At 40.5% G+C, this 17,501-nt stretch overlaps 1 pseudogene; it reads left to right on the top strand.

Annotated features, from left to right (window-relative positions):
• The first annotated feature begins 419 nt into the window (after positions 1 to 419).
• LOC112483756 lies at positions 420 to 538 on the top strand (annotated as a pseudogene).
• Positions 539 to 17,501: the final 16,963 nt, after the last annotated feature.

Genomic DNA, 17,501 nt, shown 5'->3' with positions numbered 1-17,501 from the left:
AAAGTAAATTTTTAAGGACTAGAGACATAAATATACTTTGTACAGCTGCCTCTATAAAGTGTTCTCTTTTAACCATGTTTGTTTCATCCTTTCTAATTTTGAGAGCACTGTCTTTGATGGAGAAGAAATGGAAAGGAGTTATTTTTTTATTTGAAAAAAGGTATCATGTAGAATAGAGTCTTTTAAAAAGTATTATACTTTACTAACATTTAAACAGCAGTGGTTCTCCGCCCTGGCTGCACATCAGAGCCTTTTGGAAAGCTTAAAACAAACAAACAAAAAAACCCCAAAATATCAAGCCATGCCTGGGCCCTTCCTCAGAGATCCTGATTTAATTGGTCTGGGTTAGGGCCTGAACATCTGCATTTTTCTAATGTGCAGAATTGAGAATCACTGCAAATCCAACCATTAGAAAAACAATCTATGGCCATGTCACCCTGAATGTGCCTGATCTTGTCTGATCTCGGAAGCTAATCGGGGTTGGGCCTGGTTAGTACTCGGATGGGAGACCACCTAGGAAGACCAGGTGCTGTAGGTGGAAAAAAAAAAAGAAAAATATAACTTTTTCTAAGGCCTATTCCATAGGAAATCTTGCCTGTTGTCCCACAGTTAGGCTGCAGCAAAGCTTTGAGTATTCTCATGTCCCACAGCCTTAGCTATTGGCACACACAACCTCGCACATAAGACACCTTGAGCACTGTTTAGTGCAGTCAAAGTAGAGCTTTTCAGTGTTAGATGTGAACGGGTGAGAACCCGGCACGCCAGGGCTGCCCCAGAGCTCGGGTCTGCTGCTTGACCAGCAGGTCCAAAAGGAAAAGCCTGGTCCAGGACCAGAGAAACAGGTGCCGACAAATCCATGTTTTTCCGGATGGTCTCCATCATTTCTGGGGTCTTCCTTTACCAATTCCTCCCCAACACAGTGTTCTGCCATTCTTTGTCAGCTGTTGCCTTTAATCACTGTCCTGCCTTAGCCTTTGCTCTCCAAACACAGTCTCGGTCAGTACCTACTCGCCCTAGCCGGGGAGCCCGAGTCAACTGGCCCCGGCCTTCCTGCCTGTCCTACTAGCCTATGCTATTTCAGCGGCCCTCTCGGCTCCACGTCCACTGGAGCTCCATTGTGTTAGACGGCCTCTGCGGTACCCGAGTGACATCTTTCTCATGTCAACCATATGTGATTATGTGACAAAACTGCCTTTTCTAGGGATCCATCTCTCTGGTGCCACAGTCTTTTTGAGTTTCTGGCCATGAAATCCCATCCAGTCTTCTAAACATGTTTCATCACACCTCACTGAAGTGCTGTCTCCTCGACCCCGGCGGTGGACGCCATCCCCCCCGAGCTTGGTCCTGCTTAGCCAGGCTCCCCCACAAGGATCTGGGCACCGCTTTTGCTCTTCGAATTTTCACTGTTAGTTTCAATACCTTTTCTACATGAAATTGTGAACTCTACAATGATACCTTTTGCCTTGGTGAAAAGTATATCTAGATAGTTGACCATCATTTTTCATTCATCTTCACAGAGATGAAATTGTCTACGGTAAAAATTGGTTTCGTTATAAGTCATAGGTTCGCTTAAAGTCACAGAACTTATTGATGACATGAAGACAATGTGAGACTTGCTGAATATTATTCCTTACCCTTTCCCATTTTTCCATGCAAATTAAGGGATTCTCCAATTGTTCTATGTCTATGTCACACATTTTCTTATAGCTTCACCCTAGCAATTATCCCACCTTCTCAAATTTCAGCTTAAAGCCTCGTGGTGAAGCTACTGAATCTGACAAGCACATTTCCCCCCATCTTCACAGGGTGAGTTCTGGGCCTTGCTCCGAGCCCATCATTCTGGCATGACAGCTCTTCCCAGGTCATCTGCTTACTAGAGGCAATCAAGAGGTTGGGAAATGCTTACAAAAAAAATAACGATTTTTGGCTTGTGACTTTTTGTGCTGCTGATCCAGTGTTTTCTGTCCCACATCCAGAAAGCCCTGAGTGGCAGTATGGGGTGCTGCTGGATCCCAGAAAAGATCTCGTTACATGTCTCGGTGTGGGTCTCAGTGTTCCCAGGGCCCAAGTACTCACCTGTCCTTCCAGCGGCTGCCGCTCTCATTTGCTGAGGTGAGCAGGCCTCTTCCCCCTACAGGTAGTTCTTTTATTGTCCCCAGAGGCTGGCCCTGTTAGATTGCCACTCAGCACTCTTAGAGGGCCTTTGGATTCGCTCCCTCAGAGCGAGGTCAAAGACGTCTGAGTGACATTGCTCAGGACCAACTTCCGAGGGCTCCCGCCTGCTGACAGAAACCTGTCTGAGGTCCTCAGAGGCCAGTCACCCTGATCGTCCTGGCCGGGCAGGAGCCGCTGCCGACGCAGGCCCTCTCCACCCGTGTCCGAGGCAGCCGTTCTCCCTTGCTGTTTGAGAGTCTAATCTCAGCAAAGTAGGATGAAGGCTATTAATCTCAGTATTCTTTTTACGACTCCTATCTTAACGCAAATAAATACAAATTCAAGATGTCTTGGATTCCACGTCCTCCACCCATCTCACTTCCCTTTCATAACAAAACTCTCAGAACTAGGTCTACACATATTGTTTCTACTTTCCCATCTCCCGGTCCTTCTTTAACCCACTAATTTGGCTTCTGTCCTCCCTTGAAAACAATTATATTCGGATCACCGACACACCCTCACGTTGCCAAGACTCCTCTAGCTTCTTATTGGCTCTCCCGGAAACACCCTCCTCTCAGGCTGCTTGGCCCCGCCTCCCCGGTTCTTCCGTCCTTTCCCGCCTCTTCTCCCTCTACGTAACTTCAGAATGCTGGGGTTTCTCAGAGTTCAGGCCTGGACCCTCTTTCCTAAGTGATCTCATCCAATCCTATAGCTTTAAATACCTTCCACGTGTTGACGGCTCTGGAATTTATGTCTCTAGTTTGACTTCTACCCCAGAACTATATATGTACCTGGCCCCTTGTGCTTCCAGTATGATGTACTTGATTTGACATTGCCACTTGGCTAATGGGCACTGCAAACATGTCCAGAACTGAGTTTTTACTCCCCAGTTTCTTCTTCCATCTTCTCTACCATCTCAGTATACAACATCACCATCCACCCAGCCGAGTAAGCCACAAACCTGTCATCTTTGATTCCTTTCTCTTTCATCCATAAAGAAGCCATCAGCAGGTCTAGTTGGTTCTACTTCTTGAATACCTTTTAAATCAGTCCACTTCTCTGCTGCCACCACCTAGGTCCAAGTCTCCGGTATCTTTTGCTTGGGTTATTCTTATAGCCTCTGTCTCCCATTACACTTCCAAATGACCCCCACGCCACAGGAAGAGTGCCCTTGACTAAATGTGAATCAGATCCTGTGACTTCCCCGCTCAGAATGTCTTCAGTTCCTATTGCATTTAGAATAAAGTCACCATAGCTGACAAAGCCTTGCCTAATCTGGTTCCTGCTCACCTCTAAACTTCATCCCAGGCCACCCTGTCCCTAGAATGCTCCCGCCACTCAAGCACATGGGCCCTCTTTCCACTCCTATAACGGGCCAACCTTCCTGCCTCAGGGCCTCTGTACGTTTCCTCGGCCTGCGAGGCCCAGGTTACCTGGCCCCGGAGAGGAGTTTGAGGACCACCCTGTCTAGAGGACACACCTGTGATACGCTCTCATACTCAGGGTTGCACCCCCAGTGCCTGGCACATAGGTAATCAATGCCGAACAATGATCTAGATGTGGGTCCTTTTGTCTATAGGATTCCCAAAGGCCTATCTTCATATGTCACAATTCCCCCACAAAGGGATGCAACTTAGGGTCTGCATGAAAGTGTATAGTTCAACTCTCCTTTAAAATAACCAGCTGTGAGACGCCCATGTGACTGATGGCCCCAGTTGTTGCCCCTTTGGCTGTCCAGCAGTCTGCATGCTGAGGGCAAGCTCCCTTCCCCCTCCCAGAGCTGCCCCGGCCGCTGACAACTCAGGGGGAATCGTGCTGGTGCATCCCTGCCCTGCACAGAAGTCCTCCGCTGGGCCACTTTTGCTTGGGTGTCACTCCGTAGGCCTGGCAAAAGCTTTCTCAGAGCTACATCGCAGTCTGAGGCTTTCTATACCCAATCCTTCCTTCTTCAGTGGGAGAACTGCACCGTGGCCTGAAGGCTTTCCAACCTTATCCCTGCTCTCCCCCCATTTAGCCTTCGCAGCCCTTTCCCCTGTGAAGTATAATCTATTACTTGCGATCCCATTTTGGCATTAGCTTTCCAGGGTCTCCTTTAGAACTTTGAAATACTGATACTATAAACCATGGTCCAGAAAAACAAACTCTCTTATTTGATGTTATGTGTAAAACCATCTGTTCACTTCCCATACCTCTTCCAGGCATGACCTTCAACTAAGAGAAATTAAAAACCACCACCTGTGCCCCGGAGCCTTTGTCTTACGCCCAAGGCTCCAGATCACTAGAGAAACTGTCTAGGTTTCATTAACATTTGTTCAAACCAGAGTTGGCAGAATGGGTGACCACTGGCAGACACGTTCAATTCAGGCACAATGCAGGCCCGTCCTCCAGAAATGTATTGATAAGTCCCTCGGTAGACAGTCACCAACTACTGCCACTGGTGTCATAGTAGTGACATAATTTTTGTAGCTAGAATGCTTCATTAATTTGTAAAGAATAAAACCTGCTCTCTTCATGAGATTTTATAACTCGAATATGTGGCATTTCTTTGCCGTCTCTGATGGAAAAATCAATATTTCTTTAATCCTACTCTGTGCAAACCCATGAACACTAAAAGTTTTTGTTCACCGTTGTTATCAATAAAGGCACTCAGTAATTATTTGTTGAGCAAATTTTCCTATAGGTGTTTTGACATTATATCACTTAGCCTCAAAACAACCATGGGAAGTTGGTCTTATCTTCCTTTTAATGAAACTCAGAAAAATCAAGTGACTTTCTAAAGGTCACTTGGCACTCTCCAACAATTCAGGCACCAAATATTCAAGCAACTTATCAAGGTTAGAAAATTCTGTTGCTTATTGTGGTTAGTTAACATTTATTGAATTCTCCACTCTAAGCACTTAGCACTTTTATCACCTTTAAGGGGTAACTAACTCTTATGATCATTCCCTACTTTACTCATGAAAACCAAGGGTTGGCTAGGTGGAGTGACTTACCTAACGTCACACAGGATTCCCAAGAGGCAGAACTGAAACTCAAACACGGGAGTTCAGAGCCCCTGGTCTAAATTCTCACACCACACTGCTTCATCTCAAATAACAAGAAACGATCATTCCCTCCAAAACAATCATAACTTAGGTTATTACATCTTTGGGAGACTAATGAAAGGTCAATAAAACATCTGGTAGAAGTAGTAAATCACAAGGCAGAATTACATTATACCTTTCCTTAAAGAAAAATAATGCATTTTCGGCAGGTGGTTGGGAAGCTGTGTATGCAGATCGAACGGGGTTTTTGACTGCGAGGCAGGTCCCGGTTCCGAACACTCATGTTGCTCAAAGCTCGGTAACATCAAAGTGACAGTAACCCTGTCATTGACAGCATTCTGTTGACATTCACACAAAATGTCTTAAAGCAGTGGTCTCCAGCCTTTCTGGCACCAGGGACCAGTGCTCCTATGAGAATCTAACGCCCGATGGTCTGAGGTGGAGCCGAGGCGATGATGCTAGCGCTGGGGAGCAGCCGCACATACAGATGGAGCTTCTTCACTCGCTTGCCGGCCACTCACTTCCTGCTGTGCAGCCTGGTCCCTAACAGGCCATGGACCGGTACCGGTACTCACTTCAAGGTCCAATGATAAAAGGACAAAAAAAATGGGGCAGTATCCTCTCAGACTGCATAGAAGAAAATTTGTGTGTATGAGAAAGTATGATAATACAGAAGAATTAAGAGTTAAGCAGGCATGTGATGTTTCCTCTGAGGTTTGGAGTTCCCAGCAGTTTTGCATTTGACCATTTAAATCATACATCACTTTCCCATGTTCAGTATTAAGAAAAACTTTGCCAAATATAAGCTTTTGGATTAATCACTGCTGTGCCATTCGGCTATTGTTGACACAGAAAGAACATTCAAAATATATTTAACACGTAGGGCATAAGCTAATCAGACTAGGTCCTGGGCCACAGTGCTGGCACAGGTCTGACAAGCTCCTGCTCTGCCAGGTGTAACCCCTTGGAGGCTGGCTGGGGCAGAGGGATAGGGTGGCCAAGGCAGGGGGCATCACTAGGGGTAGTCAGGCCAGCAGTTATTCCCAGGTGAGTAGAAATGTTTCAGTATGGTAACCGGCAGGGCTATACGGGTGATACAGCTCAAAGATCAGCTCTGGACATCAGTTAATTGGGCACCATCTAATTTCAACTCTTTAAGTGGAAATGTCTGAGGCTGGACTTTTTAAAATTTTTAGATAAAAGCATTTTAATGAAGAACCAGCTTAGAACACGAGAAAGGCAAACCAATACATTCTGACTGAAGGGTCACTTCGCTGTCTTGGTGCTGAGAAGGAATGATGCTTCGCCACCCCAAAACATGCATTTTGGGGTACTGATTTTAAGCTGGTTATTAAGAAACGAAAAGACTCAGAAAGAACCTTCGATTGGCCCCCTTTCCTGCCTACAAGAAATGAGACAGAAAAACCTGCGTCACCTTAGCATTGTGACATAAACCAAATATGGCAGATGGGGAGAAATTCAGCAAAGCTTGTTTGTTGAACTTTCTTCTGTGTCCCATTGTTTCTGGGTGGCCCAGCAAGAATTTGTTTACCACAAGCTTGCATATTCTCCTCTACCTATGAATTACCTGCTTCCTGTTGAAATCCCAGGCCCCTGAGCCCCTTCTCCTTTGTGTGAAACAGCATATTCTTACAGCACCCCGCATGCATATTCATAATAAATTTTGGACATTTTCTCCTGTTAATCTGTCTCCGTTCATTGGATTATTAGCCCAACCAGAACTTAGAAGGTGGGAAGGAAATTTTCACACCGCCCCCCACACAGTGCATTAAAAATATTTTCTTTGAGACTCAAATTTTTCCTTTTAATTTGTCTTTTTCCAGGAATCTGATGGTAGACACAACAATCCTACAACAGGTAAGTTTATTCTCGTAGGCCTGTAGTTAGGCCTTCAAGAACTAAACAAGGAAATACTAGTAAACCTCACTCTCTATGATCATGCAAACAAACGTTTGCTATGGAAATGGCACTGGAAAGTGGAGCTGCGACAGCAAGCTGCAGGCCTCCCTCCCACGGAGCTTCTGCATCTATCACGAGTGGTGGCAATTCCCTAAAGTGGCAAGCTCTCTGTTTAGGGCCTCTTATAACACAAGCCAGTTAAAGTCTGGTTTGATACTGAGTTGCTGAGTGCTGTAGTTGGACCTTGTAAGGTGTTTTAAAGCAAAGAGGCCCAGTTGAGCCCAGGAGCAGTCTTTGTCAGGAGACACTACTGGTCACAGGAATTTTCCCCTTTAGACAATGCAAACAATCATTTTTAAAGTGGTATTTTCAATTTAAAACCTGAACCTAAACTAGTAAACCTAGCATGAACAAACCAATCAAAACCAAACAAAAGGAAAACCAGTGCCACGGCATGGATGGAAAAGTATTACTATTATTTATTTTACATGTCTGTATTATTTGAATCATGTACCATGAAGCGCAGTAATTTTTTTAATTAAAAACTACCCCAACAAGACTAGTAAAGAACAAGAAAACTGAAGAAAAGTTCGAAAGCGCATAAGACTTGATAAAGGCATTTCCCATTGCTATTTATTCAAAATATAAAAAATATCAAACATTTTGAACACTTGCACGTGTCCAGACTGGACACCCTGGTCTTGCAATGTTACTAGCACAACCACCTCTTCTCAGGGAGTGCTACCTTTTAGATGGCTTAGAAGAGCCATAGTTTTGGGTTTAATTTCTATCATGTGCAGGTACCATGTGCTAGATGCTCACAACTACTCCATAAAGATGAGGACAGTAAGATTCAGGGATGTGAACTGAGCTCACTACTCAAGGTCAGAGTCTAAATGGCAGTGATGGATTTGAACCAAGATTTACCTGGCCGAGAAGCCTGTGCCATTTCCTCTAGACCAGAGACTCTAAAATATTTTCTTTCTGAAATGCCGCTAAGTGGTGTTCTTGTAGGAAACAGTCCTGAATCCATTCTAATTCATAAAACAGTCCATGGACTTTGGTTCTTTAAAAAGATCATTCGTTAACTTGCCTTTCACCGCTGGAGACCACACACCGGTACGGGGAACACCGCCCTGGAGAACCACTGCTCCGCCTCTCGAAGGGCTTCACATGTTACAAAAGCCCTTTAACATATTTTAAAAAAATCCTCCTCTCAGTGCCACCAAGAGCTTCTGAATGGCGTCTCCCTCCACCGCCGCCGCACGCAAAACATGTTGGACGCGTGACCTTGTACCCTATGCCAAAGGACAGCCAGTGCACAAGCTTCCGTGCTGCCTCCGACCCAGAAATGTCACTTCTAGGAATTCTTTCAAGAAAATCACCACTACTATATTTAGAATAAAATGAGTCTCAGGATTTCAACTGTTGGCCAGAAAGGCTATCACAAGGTCTGTGCCTCCCCGGACTTTAACACTGAAGAACACAGGTTAAGATGCTATACTTAAATACGGCATGTTTAATCATGTCTAAGTATTTTATGTCAACATTTTAAGTATAAATTAAGCTATTGTGCCTAAAAAAAAGAATATCCTCACACTACATTTTAAACTGTGAGCACACTTCCTGCCAAGCTACAAACAGGTTTCCCTGGCCATCGGCGCTCTAGGCCTCTCTGAAGCCCTGATTGCAGGTAGGGACATAGCCACGTGACTATCGTACTTCTCAAGTCACTGGTTACACCTGCCCCTTCCTTACCACTCGCTCCCACCTGTTCCGTTTTACTGAAACCACACTCCCTTGACCTTGGGGAAGCATTTGGAATGATGACCATGGCTACTGAGAACGTGTTTAAAGCACACACTGGCGCAGAGAGACACTGATGTAGTTCGTGCCCTGACTACGCAGCCTTTGCTCAGACCCTCCTGGACATTCCGAGAGGCCATTTCCTGGTGGTCTTCTTACCTCTTCCACTGCTCTTTCCGTTTCTCTTCCGAGCTCCTTCCTTACCCACCCTATAACAGCTCTTTCCACAGTTTTATACTCAGCTGTTTGTTCTTTGGGCTACATATTACCTCAGAGATATCATCTATTTCTAAGGTTTCAAAGATCACTTTTATGCATATAAATGCAAATCTCTTTCTTCAGTCCTGACTTAAGTCCCAGCATCATGCTCTAAGCTATATGGGCTAAATACTCAAGAAACGTTGCCACACACCCTTTACCAGTCTACTTTTTCAAGGCCACACTGTATCTTATACTTTGTATGTTTTACAGAACTTTTTATACACATGGGCACTTTATACCTTTTTATTTGCTTTTACTGATTTACATAGACCTATGCATTTGTTAAGTTCCTAGAAACTCTTTACCTAAAAAACAAATGGGAAACTAAGGTCTCAAGTTCTATGCCAAAGCGAGGTATGTGTGTTCCAGGTGCTAACGCAAGATGATCCACTGGAATGTGGAAAATATTAGAATGTCTTTTCAACTCACCCTATTTTAATGTCTATTTTTATAAAGGATTTATAATTACAATGGAAGTACATGCATATAATTTATAAATACATTAGTAGTATACAGTCAAGAACTGTTTTACTGGAAGAACTTTATATATAATTTAAGTGTTGTGTCCACTGACATGAATGGTCCTGACTTAAATCATACATTATTAAATACCACTTGCCAGGTGATAAAACGCATTTCTAACCTAAGTTTCACATTAAACACTGAACATAAATACACCCTATATCTTAAGTCCAACTGTGAAAAAGAGACTCTGACTCCTATCCTGACTCAATACTCTCCCCGTTTAAAACTTACAAGCATCTGAGAAAGATGAGGATGAAGATCAAGCAGTTTGTATGTTAAAATAAGTCAATACAAGAGCAGTTCTTCCCACGACTTTTTCTATTGCCCTCTCGACAAATCCTGATCGAAGCACAGACCTATCTATGTGCCTCCAGGGCTGTGAATTACTGGATATCAAAAGATTGCTGAGTGAGAAGGGATCTCAGAGCCTATCTATTTACCTCCCGCCAAGTGCTACAGAACCTCGCTGCACTGTCCCACACATGATCAGGCAAACACTTCGCTAAGAATTTGAGGGAAGAGAGGCTCATTCCATAAGGCAAGCCATTGTGCTTCCTGGGTAGCTCTAGGCACTGTAATACCTTTTAACAGCGAGGTCATCTCCACCCATGGCTTCCAGATCTTTCCACAGCAGCTTTCCCAGTGCCTCCCTTACGAACAGTTTACAGTTCACTCACCATCCTACTATCCTACAAACCTCCCCCCCACCCCCACTGAATGGAATCTAGCCAAGCAACACTTAACAACAAAACAGAGACACCCAGAATCAAATATGAGAACTGGCTATCAGTGAATAAAGACTACTTTGTGTGATTAACATGTGTATTCTCCTAAACGAGGTCGCATTCCCACCTTTAAAGCAGAAAAATCATGCTTGACTCATAAGCCTACAATAAACTAACACATTGGCTCTCACACAAAAAAATGCCAAGTCAAATTCCTGTCCATGTTTTGGACTTGCACAACACAATTTTCATAAACCCTAAATAGATTTACATTTATTCCATTTGAACTGACTCTCATCGATTTCACTTCATTGTTTCAGCCTAAAATCTTTCTGACTTGTAATTTTCTATTAGCTTCCCTCCACAGCTCCATACTTAGTGCTATCTGTAAACTGCTCTCACACCACATTATTTAAACTGGACAGAGCTTTATGGAACCTGACAGGTTGACATATATCTATTAAACACATCAGTACAGAAGTTCAAAATTAGTTTAAGTCCACTCAAAAGTACTACTGTCCATCTGAAATCTTGCTATTAAGATTACAATATTACTCTGCCATGCTGAAATTAAGATCAAGTTGTGCCTTGATTTCGTCAAATGTATTTTTGTATGCATTTCAAAAGAATACTTGTAAAGTATAAAGTATTCTACATGCGTGGCATTGCCAGTAAAAAGCACTCTTTATGACTTTATAATCTAAGAAGGTATATCAAAAATTTTTAAAAAGTAATCCACAAGAGCAATGAGAATGGTTTCTTGACATTTAAGGAATACTACATGTAAAGATAATATTAAATAGTTGCATGCTCCGTCATAAACTTTCAAGTAGGCACAAAAGATAATTCCTATTCCCAAAGATCCTAAAAAAGAACAGAATACATAACGATGAAAAAATAAAAGACCACTCCCAGGGCTATGAGAGTTAGAAAGAGTGATCTTCTTAGATTGCAGAGCATCAGGAAAAGTCAGAGATAGGCCTCAAAGGATGGAAGAGGAGAAAGAGGGCACCCTAGTTGAGAGGCAGAAAGGATACTGAGAGCTACTCAAGAAGAGCAAGTAAGTCACCTTGGCAGGAGCATGGGATCAGATGTGGCAGCAGAAGGGACTGGCTGGAAGCACGTGCTGGGGCCAAACTGCAGAGGCGTTGTTGGTCACAGCTCAGGAGTGTGGCTCGTCTGGTGGGCAATGAAGAACACCTGACCACTTCGGAGGAGAGGACGTGACTGGAAGTGGGCTTCAGAAGAATTTCTCTTGTTGCAGGGAAAACAAATTTAGTTGGGGGAAGAGACCAAAAATGAAACTACACATAAAATTAGTCCAACTGAGGAAAAGAGAGAGTCACAGTAAAAAGGTAATGAATGTATTTACCTAGAGATTAAGAGAAAATTTATAATTTATAATCTGGAGTTTCTTTGATATTCTCTTTAGTTCGTTTTGAAAACCCAGACACAAATTATCTACTTCTTGTCTTGTGGGTAGCTTCTCATCTGTAACACTTTCCTATATAATGACAGTGGTTCCTATAGCTTTCCTATAGCAAATTCCTATAGCTTTCTGAATTGTAATCAATCAAGGCCAGGTAAAACCCAGTATTTCATCCTATTAGGCTTGTTTGATTTTTAAGAGACTTTACAAAATACACGACAAATAAATAGAAATTGCTAAGGCGGTGCTATCCAACATTCGTTCCTTGTTATTGCTGCTTAACTTTAAACAAGTTTTCTTTAACACTTTTCAGGAACTCTGCCCTCCTAAAACTTAGTCCTCTGATACTAATTTTTATAGTTTGCAGATTTGTTTCATATTTAATAGTGTGTGTTCCTCTTTTCCATGTTTAATACATTTTTTAAAGTGCCGAATTTCATGAAAAAAATCAGCATTTGAGTTGAATCCTGAAGAATAGGTAGCATTTCCACAGGTAAAGACTGGGGATGGAAAGAAGAGAAGCACTTCAGTAAGAAAAAGCACAAGCAGAAACGGGCAAAAATAAGGGCACATGTGAGACACATTATATACTAAATTTCTGTAGTAGGATGAGGGAAAGGGAGAGTAAAAAGAAAACTAAAGTTATTGGGCATCGAGGACTGGGCAGATACTGATACTCATTGTGCCATGTACTCCTTAAGTTAGAATGGTCTTTGTGGTAGGTACTAGTTTCTGCATTTTATAAAGTGACAGAAGATACCTTAGCTCAGACAGGTAAAGTAATCCGTCCACGTTCACTCGGCTAGGAAAAAACAGAATTTAGATATTGCCATTTTTCGCACTGGGCCATTCAATTACAGCTTTAAATTCTCATGTTTTACAACCTCCTATCCTATTTAAGGAACTCTGTTCCTATCAGAAATATTCCTGGCTATTCAAAGCAAGGCTTAAATACAGTCTATTTTGTCACTAAGAAAATCCATGAACTACTCTAACAAAATGCAGATCAGAAACAAGATCTAGAGTGTGAAAGGCTATTTTGTTACTGTAACTTGCTGAACTGACTTAAAAATTACTTTTTCTATTTCTATCAATAAATCAAAAGCAAATTTCATTAGCCTTGAATAATAAATACGTCTTAAATGCAAAGTGTGGTTTTACACTTTCGAGTTAAGATTTCCAGACACAGCCTACAATTTCGTACTGTGTAAAATTACCATGAGTTTCACAACCCTAGTAATTTGATACCCCCTGGCAAGTTTCAGTTCTTCCAAGTTTACTGTGGCTAGCAGACTGAATATAGTTAGAAGACCCCAACAAATAAATAGGCAATGGACAACTCACAAAATAGGAACTACAAATGGTTAACAAATACGATGTTTAAACTCCACTAGAAATCAGAGAAATACAACATGTTTAAGCTACCAGATGCATGAAAAAGTGCTAGCGTTCAAATGCAGATTAGGCAACACTCACACACTGCTGGTCCAGTATAACCTGCCAATCAGCCTGCAACTCCGGTTCTATTTTAATAAAATATGATACATTCTTCAAAATCTCATTATCTCCTAGCAAGAGCTTTAAGTTTATGATGCTTAATTCTAACTGTGGAAATAGACTTCTACATAAATTAGAGAAAACGTAAATGTCCAACAGAATTGTTTAAAAAAAAAAAACTACAGCAAATGTATACAATGGATCATTATACAGCCACAAAAATTTCACTTACACAAAGTTTATAACATGAGAAAAACCCCACTTGTTTATGTATGTTAAGTGAAATGGCAAAGAATAAAAACATAATATGCAACCAATGACTACATAAAAAGTATGTATCAACTTAAATATAGTATTTGCACATATGCACATGCATGTGTATAAAAGAAACAGAGAAAAATCACTAAAAAATATCTGTTCTGGTTATTTTTTAAAATTCAACTTTATCATGCTTTCTAAATTTCTATATATAATGAACGTGTATTACTTTCATAATGAAGTAGAAGACAACAAATATCATGTAAAGACACTGTACTCGCAGACCATCTAGTGCAGAGGCAAACATCCCTCAATATAGCTCTTCGAGTACTAACATATCACTGCATTATAGCAGAGCAAAATTATTGCCTATAAATCTGCATACATAATGACCTTGAATAATCAAGTTAAATCATGGATAGTATACTGCTAAACAAGTACAAGAATTTGTAAAAAGGTCTCTATCAAAACAGTACCAACTACCAACAAAATATTTCACCGGTAAATATTTAACTTCCTAACATCATGTCGCTCCCCTGCCCCTAAACTCTGAAAGGGTCCCCATAGTGTTGGGAGTAATTTGAACTATTTATTGCAGCGTGCAAACATTGCACAATCTGGTCCCATTCTAATGATCGCTCCCCACTCTCATCCCAAAGCTCAAAGGCTCTCATTCACAAGCCTTGTACTCTGGTTGGCCCACTCACTTTCTCTCAAAGAAACTTACGTACTTGACTGAGCTTTTGCTCACTCAGCCACCCTCGTTTTGATTCCCTATTCACTCCTACTCCTCCCCCAGCCGACTCCCCTCCTTCCAGGCACAGGTCGACCTCTCCAACCCATAAGTCATCTCCCTCCTATATCTTTCTATAGAGGTTACTATTTATAAAACACACCAAGCCCTTAACCATATAGCCTAAATTTACATAAACATGGGCATTATCTCTTAAAATGCATTTTAATTTCTAAAGAGGCCTTAGGTGTATTTTTTATATAATTGCTTTTATTTAATGCTTTACAGCTTATAAAGCAACTTCACATTTATTATTCTCAATAAATATGTTGGTGACTTAAAAGAGAATGCTTCAGTAATGATGTGCAGAAAGCTCATTCGGAGAGCTCATCCTCTAAAGATCTGGGATTAAGATACTTTTTCCCACAACCCTCAAATATTAGCTTACGGTGGAGAAAAGTTCAACATTTCATAATTTAAAAAAACCACCTCATACTCAGTGCCCAGATTTTGGTTTCTAAATACCATTATTCAATAAAAGGAATCAGGGCTCTTTGGAGAAATGGCTCAATCTAGGGCTAGGGCAGGGAAAATACAAGATGAGCTTGAAGCTTCCTGTGGTACAAAAAGTAAGGAGATGCTCAAAAAAGGATGGGGCATGGTAAAGGCATGTAGGAGCCAATCTGAAAGAGCGCCAAAGCCGGAATAATGTGAATAACAAAATAAATGACATAGTATTAGATTATGAGCCCATATGGATATAAACGATTGAATAAATAAATGGGGAGAAGAAACACATCTTCCTTGTAGAAGAATTCCAAATAATATATATATATATTCTCCCTTCTAGGAGGTAGAGCTGAACCCCACCTCCCTTGAGTAAGGGCTGGACATACTTTGAGATGAGAAGGGCACTTCGCCTCTGTGGTCTTTTTTTCCAAGAACCTATTACTTTAATCATGAGAAAACATGAGACGAATCCAAACTAAGGGACGTTCTACAACATACCTCCGTATACTTCAAAACTGTCAAGGTCATGAAAAACAAGGGGAAGATTGGGAAACCATCATGGACCACAAGACACCAAAGAGATTGGATCTTGGAACAGAAAAAGGACATTAATAGACAAATGAGTTAATGGTAACATACCAATGCTGGTTTCTTAGATTTGACAAGCATGGCCACAGTAATGTAGGATTAGAAAATTAGGGGTAAATGGAAATTGGATGAGGGGACATGAGAACTCTCTTGGACTACCTTTACAATTTCTCGGTAGCTCTAAAAGTATTCCAAAATTAAGAGTTTATAAAAGAAAATTTTAGAAATCCAGATCAAATATATAGAAGCATCCTGTATTGAAATTGAAAGATTTGCCATAAGTTTTCAATACTATTAGCACAGAGTACATCTAACTTGCAGCCAATGTCGATTTCCTTTCCTTCTTCAGTAAAAGTATTCTATACTAGCAGGCAGTACCTCTAATCGCAACTGGCCATCTTCCCTAAGTCCTTTGGGTGAAAAGATCATTAGAAGACAAAAGTCTGAACGACTCGGTACAAACAATATAAGTTTATATGAATGTGAATGAAGGCATTTCAAAGTTTCAGAACCTAGTTCATTTTATCATATTTAACTCTCTATAGGAGTTTAAAAAAAAAAAAAAACTTAAATAAAAATAGATCCAAGGCTTTTAGAAGACAAACCTCTGCCAATATCACATGTTCCACTTAATGAGTAAGAAGAGCTGGGGTTTTTTTTTTTAAATCTGCATTTTAAAAAAGCACTTCAGCTGTTTGATAAACTGACATGTGCAAGTAACAGGAGATACTATTAAGATTTATAATGAGACACCTTATTAATTTGATATTTAACATTAAATATTTAAACCAAGACTGTCTTTGGTAAACAAGGATGTATGGTCACCCCGGCTATAGACCTCATTTTGAAAAACAACTGTTACACTGTTATAGAGAAAATATTGTAATGGCTTACTTCCTAGTAATTTTAATAAGAATTCAAAACAGAAGTCTCATTCTGAATTTTACAAGATAGTGATAGTGATAAAATGAGGAACCTATTTGGTCCATAAAAACCTAAGCCATTATTATTATCGTATACAGAAAAAGATGCTGTATACATAAAAAATGATTTTAACATAATTACTTCATACTGTAGATATGCCCATATGGATATAAATAAATGACAGATTTAAGTCTGTCTCTATATATGTGCAGATTTTAAATCTGGAGCCATACTATGTGCAAAATTGGAGCTAATGAATGGCTGTTCAAAAACAAACCCCTCCCCCAAAAGATGTTAACTCAGTAAATAGCTTATCTAAAGAATACTTCAAATAGAAGCCATTTCATTTTTAGTTTAATATGGTAATCTACAATTAATAATGACAAGAAAAACTTTTGTTAATAAAACATCTATTTTCTTGGTCAAGTAGATAGATGTTTTATTAAATATACACATTGGAAGTGCCTAAGATTTTCCTGAAACTTTTACAACAGATAAAATTAGGCTAGCCTGAAAGATTTCAGAACGTAAAGTCACAGTAAACACAACCCCCTAGTGTTGATCTTCATTGCTATACACTCTAAAAAGTAGGTATCTCTGACCAAAACCAAACCAAATCCACAACCCCTACAAAAGTGAAAATCTAGCACAAATTAATTCAGATTCAGTAGTGTCAATAATGTTGGTAAATTCTACCTTATTCATGCAACATGCATCTCGGGTTTAAATTATGATGAGACTAATTAGCTATACAGTATTTTTAATATAAAAGCAAAAGTGTTATCTCAAATTTGAGTGTCATAAAAGACATCCATCCAATTAACTGACCTAAGTATTTTTTAGTATTTTTATATTAATAGCCAATTACTTCCCTCTTTCAACAACTTAGTATACTTATTCAATAGAGCGAGGTTTCTGAACAACCTTCTTCCTTTCATTTTCAGTAATATTCTATAGATCCAAAATAGAAAAACTACATACAGGAAAAACAATGAGAAATCAAAGATGTCTCCTGCTATCCTTAGAAGTACTGAGCTCTACACTCAAGAGACAATTCTAAGTTGAGAAACGAAAAAAAAAATGTGAAGAGGCAATATAAAACTAAAATGTAGAAGAAATTAGACTAG

The sequence above is a fragment of the Pteropus alecto genome, unplaced genomic scaffold (assembly GCF_000325575.1).
Source record: "Pteropus alecto unplaced genomic scaffold, ASM32557v1 scaffold164, whole genome shotgun sequence".
NCBI lineage: Eukaryota > Metazoa > Chordata > Mammalia > Chiroptera > Pteropodidae > Pteropus > Pteropus alecto.
Note: the sequence above shows the minus strand (reverse complement) of the source record. Positions and strands in the feature narration are given on the sequence as shown.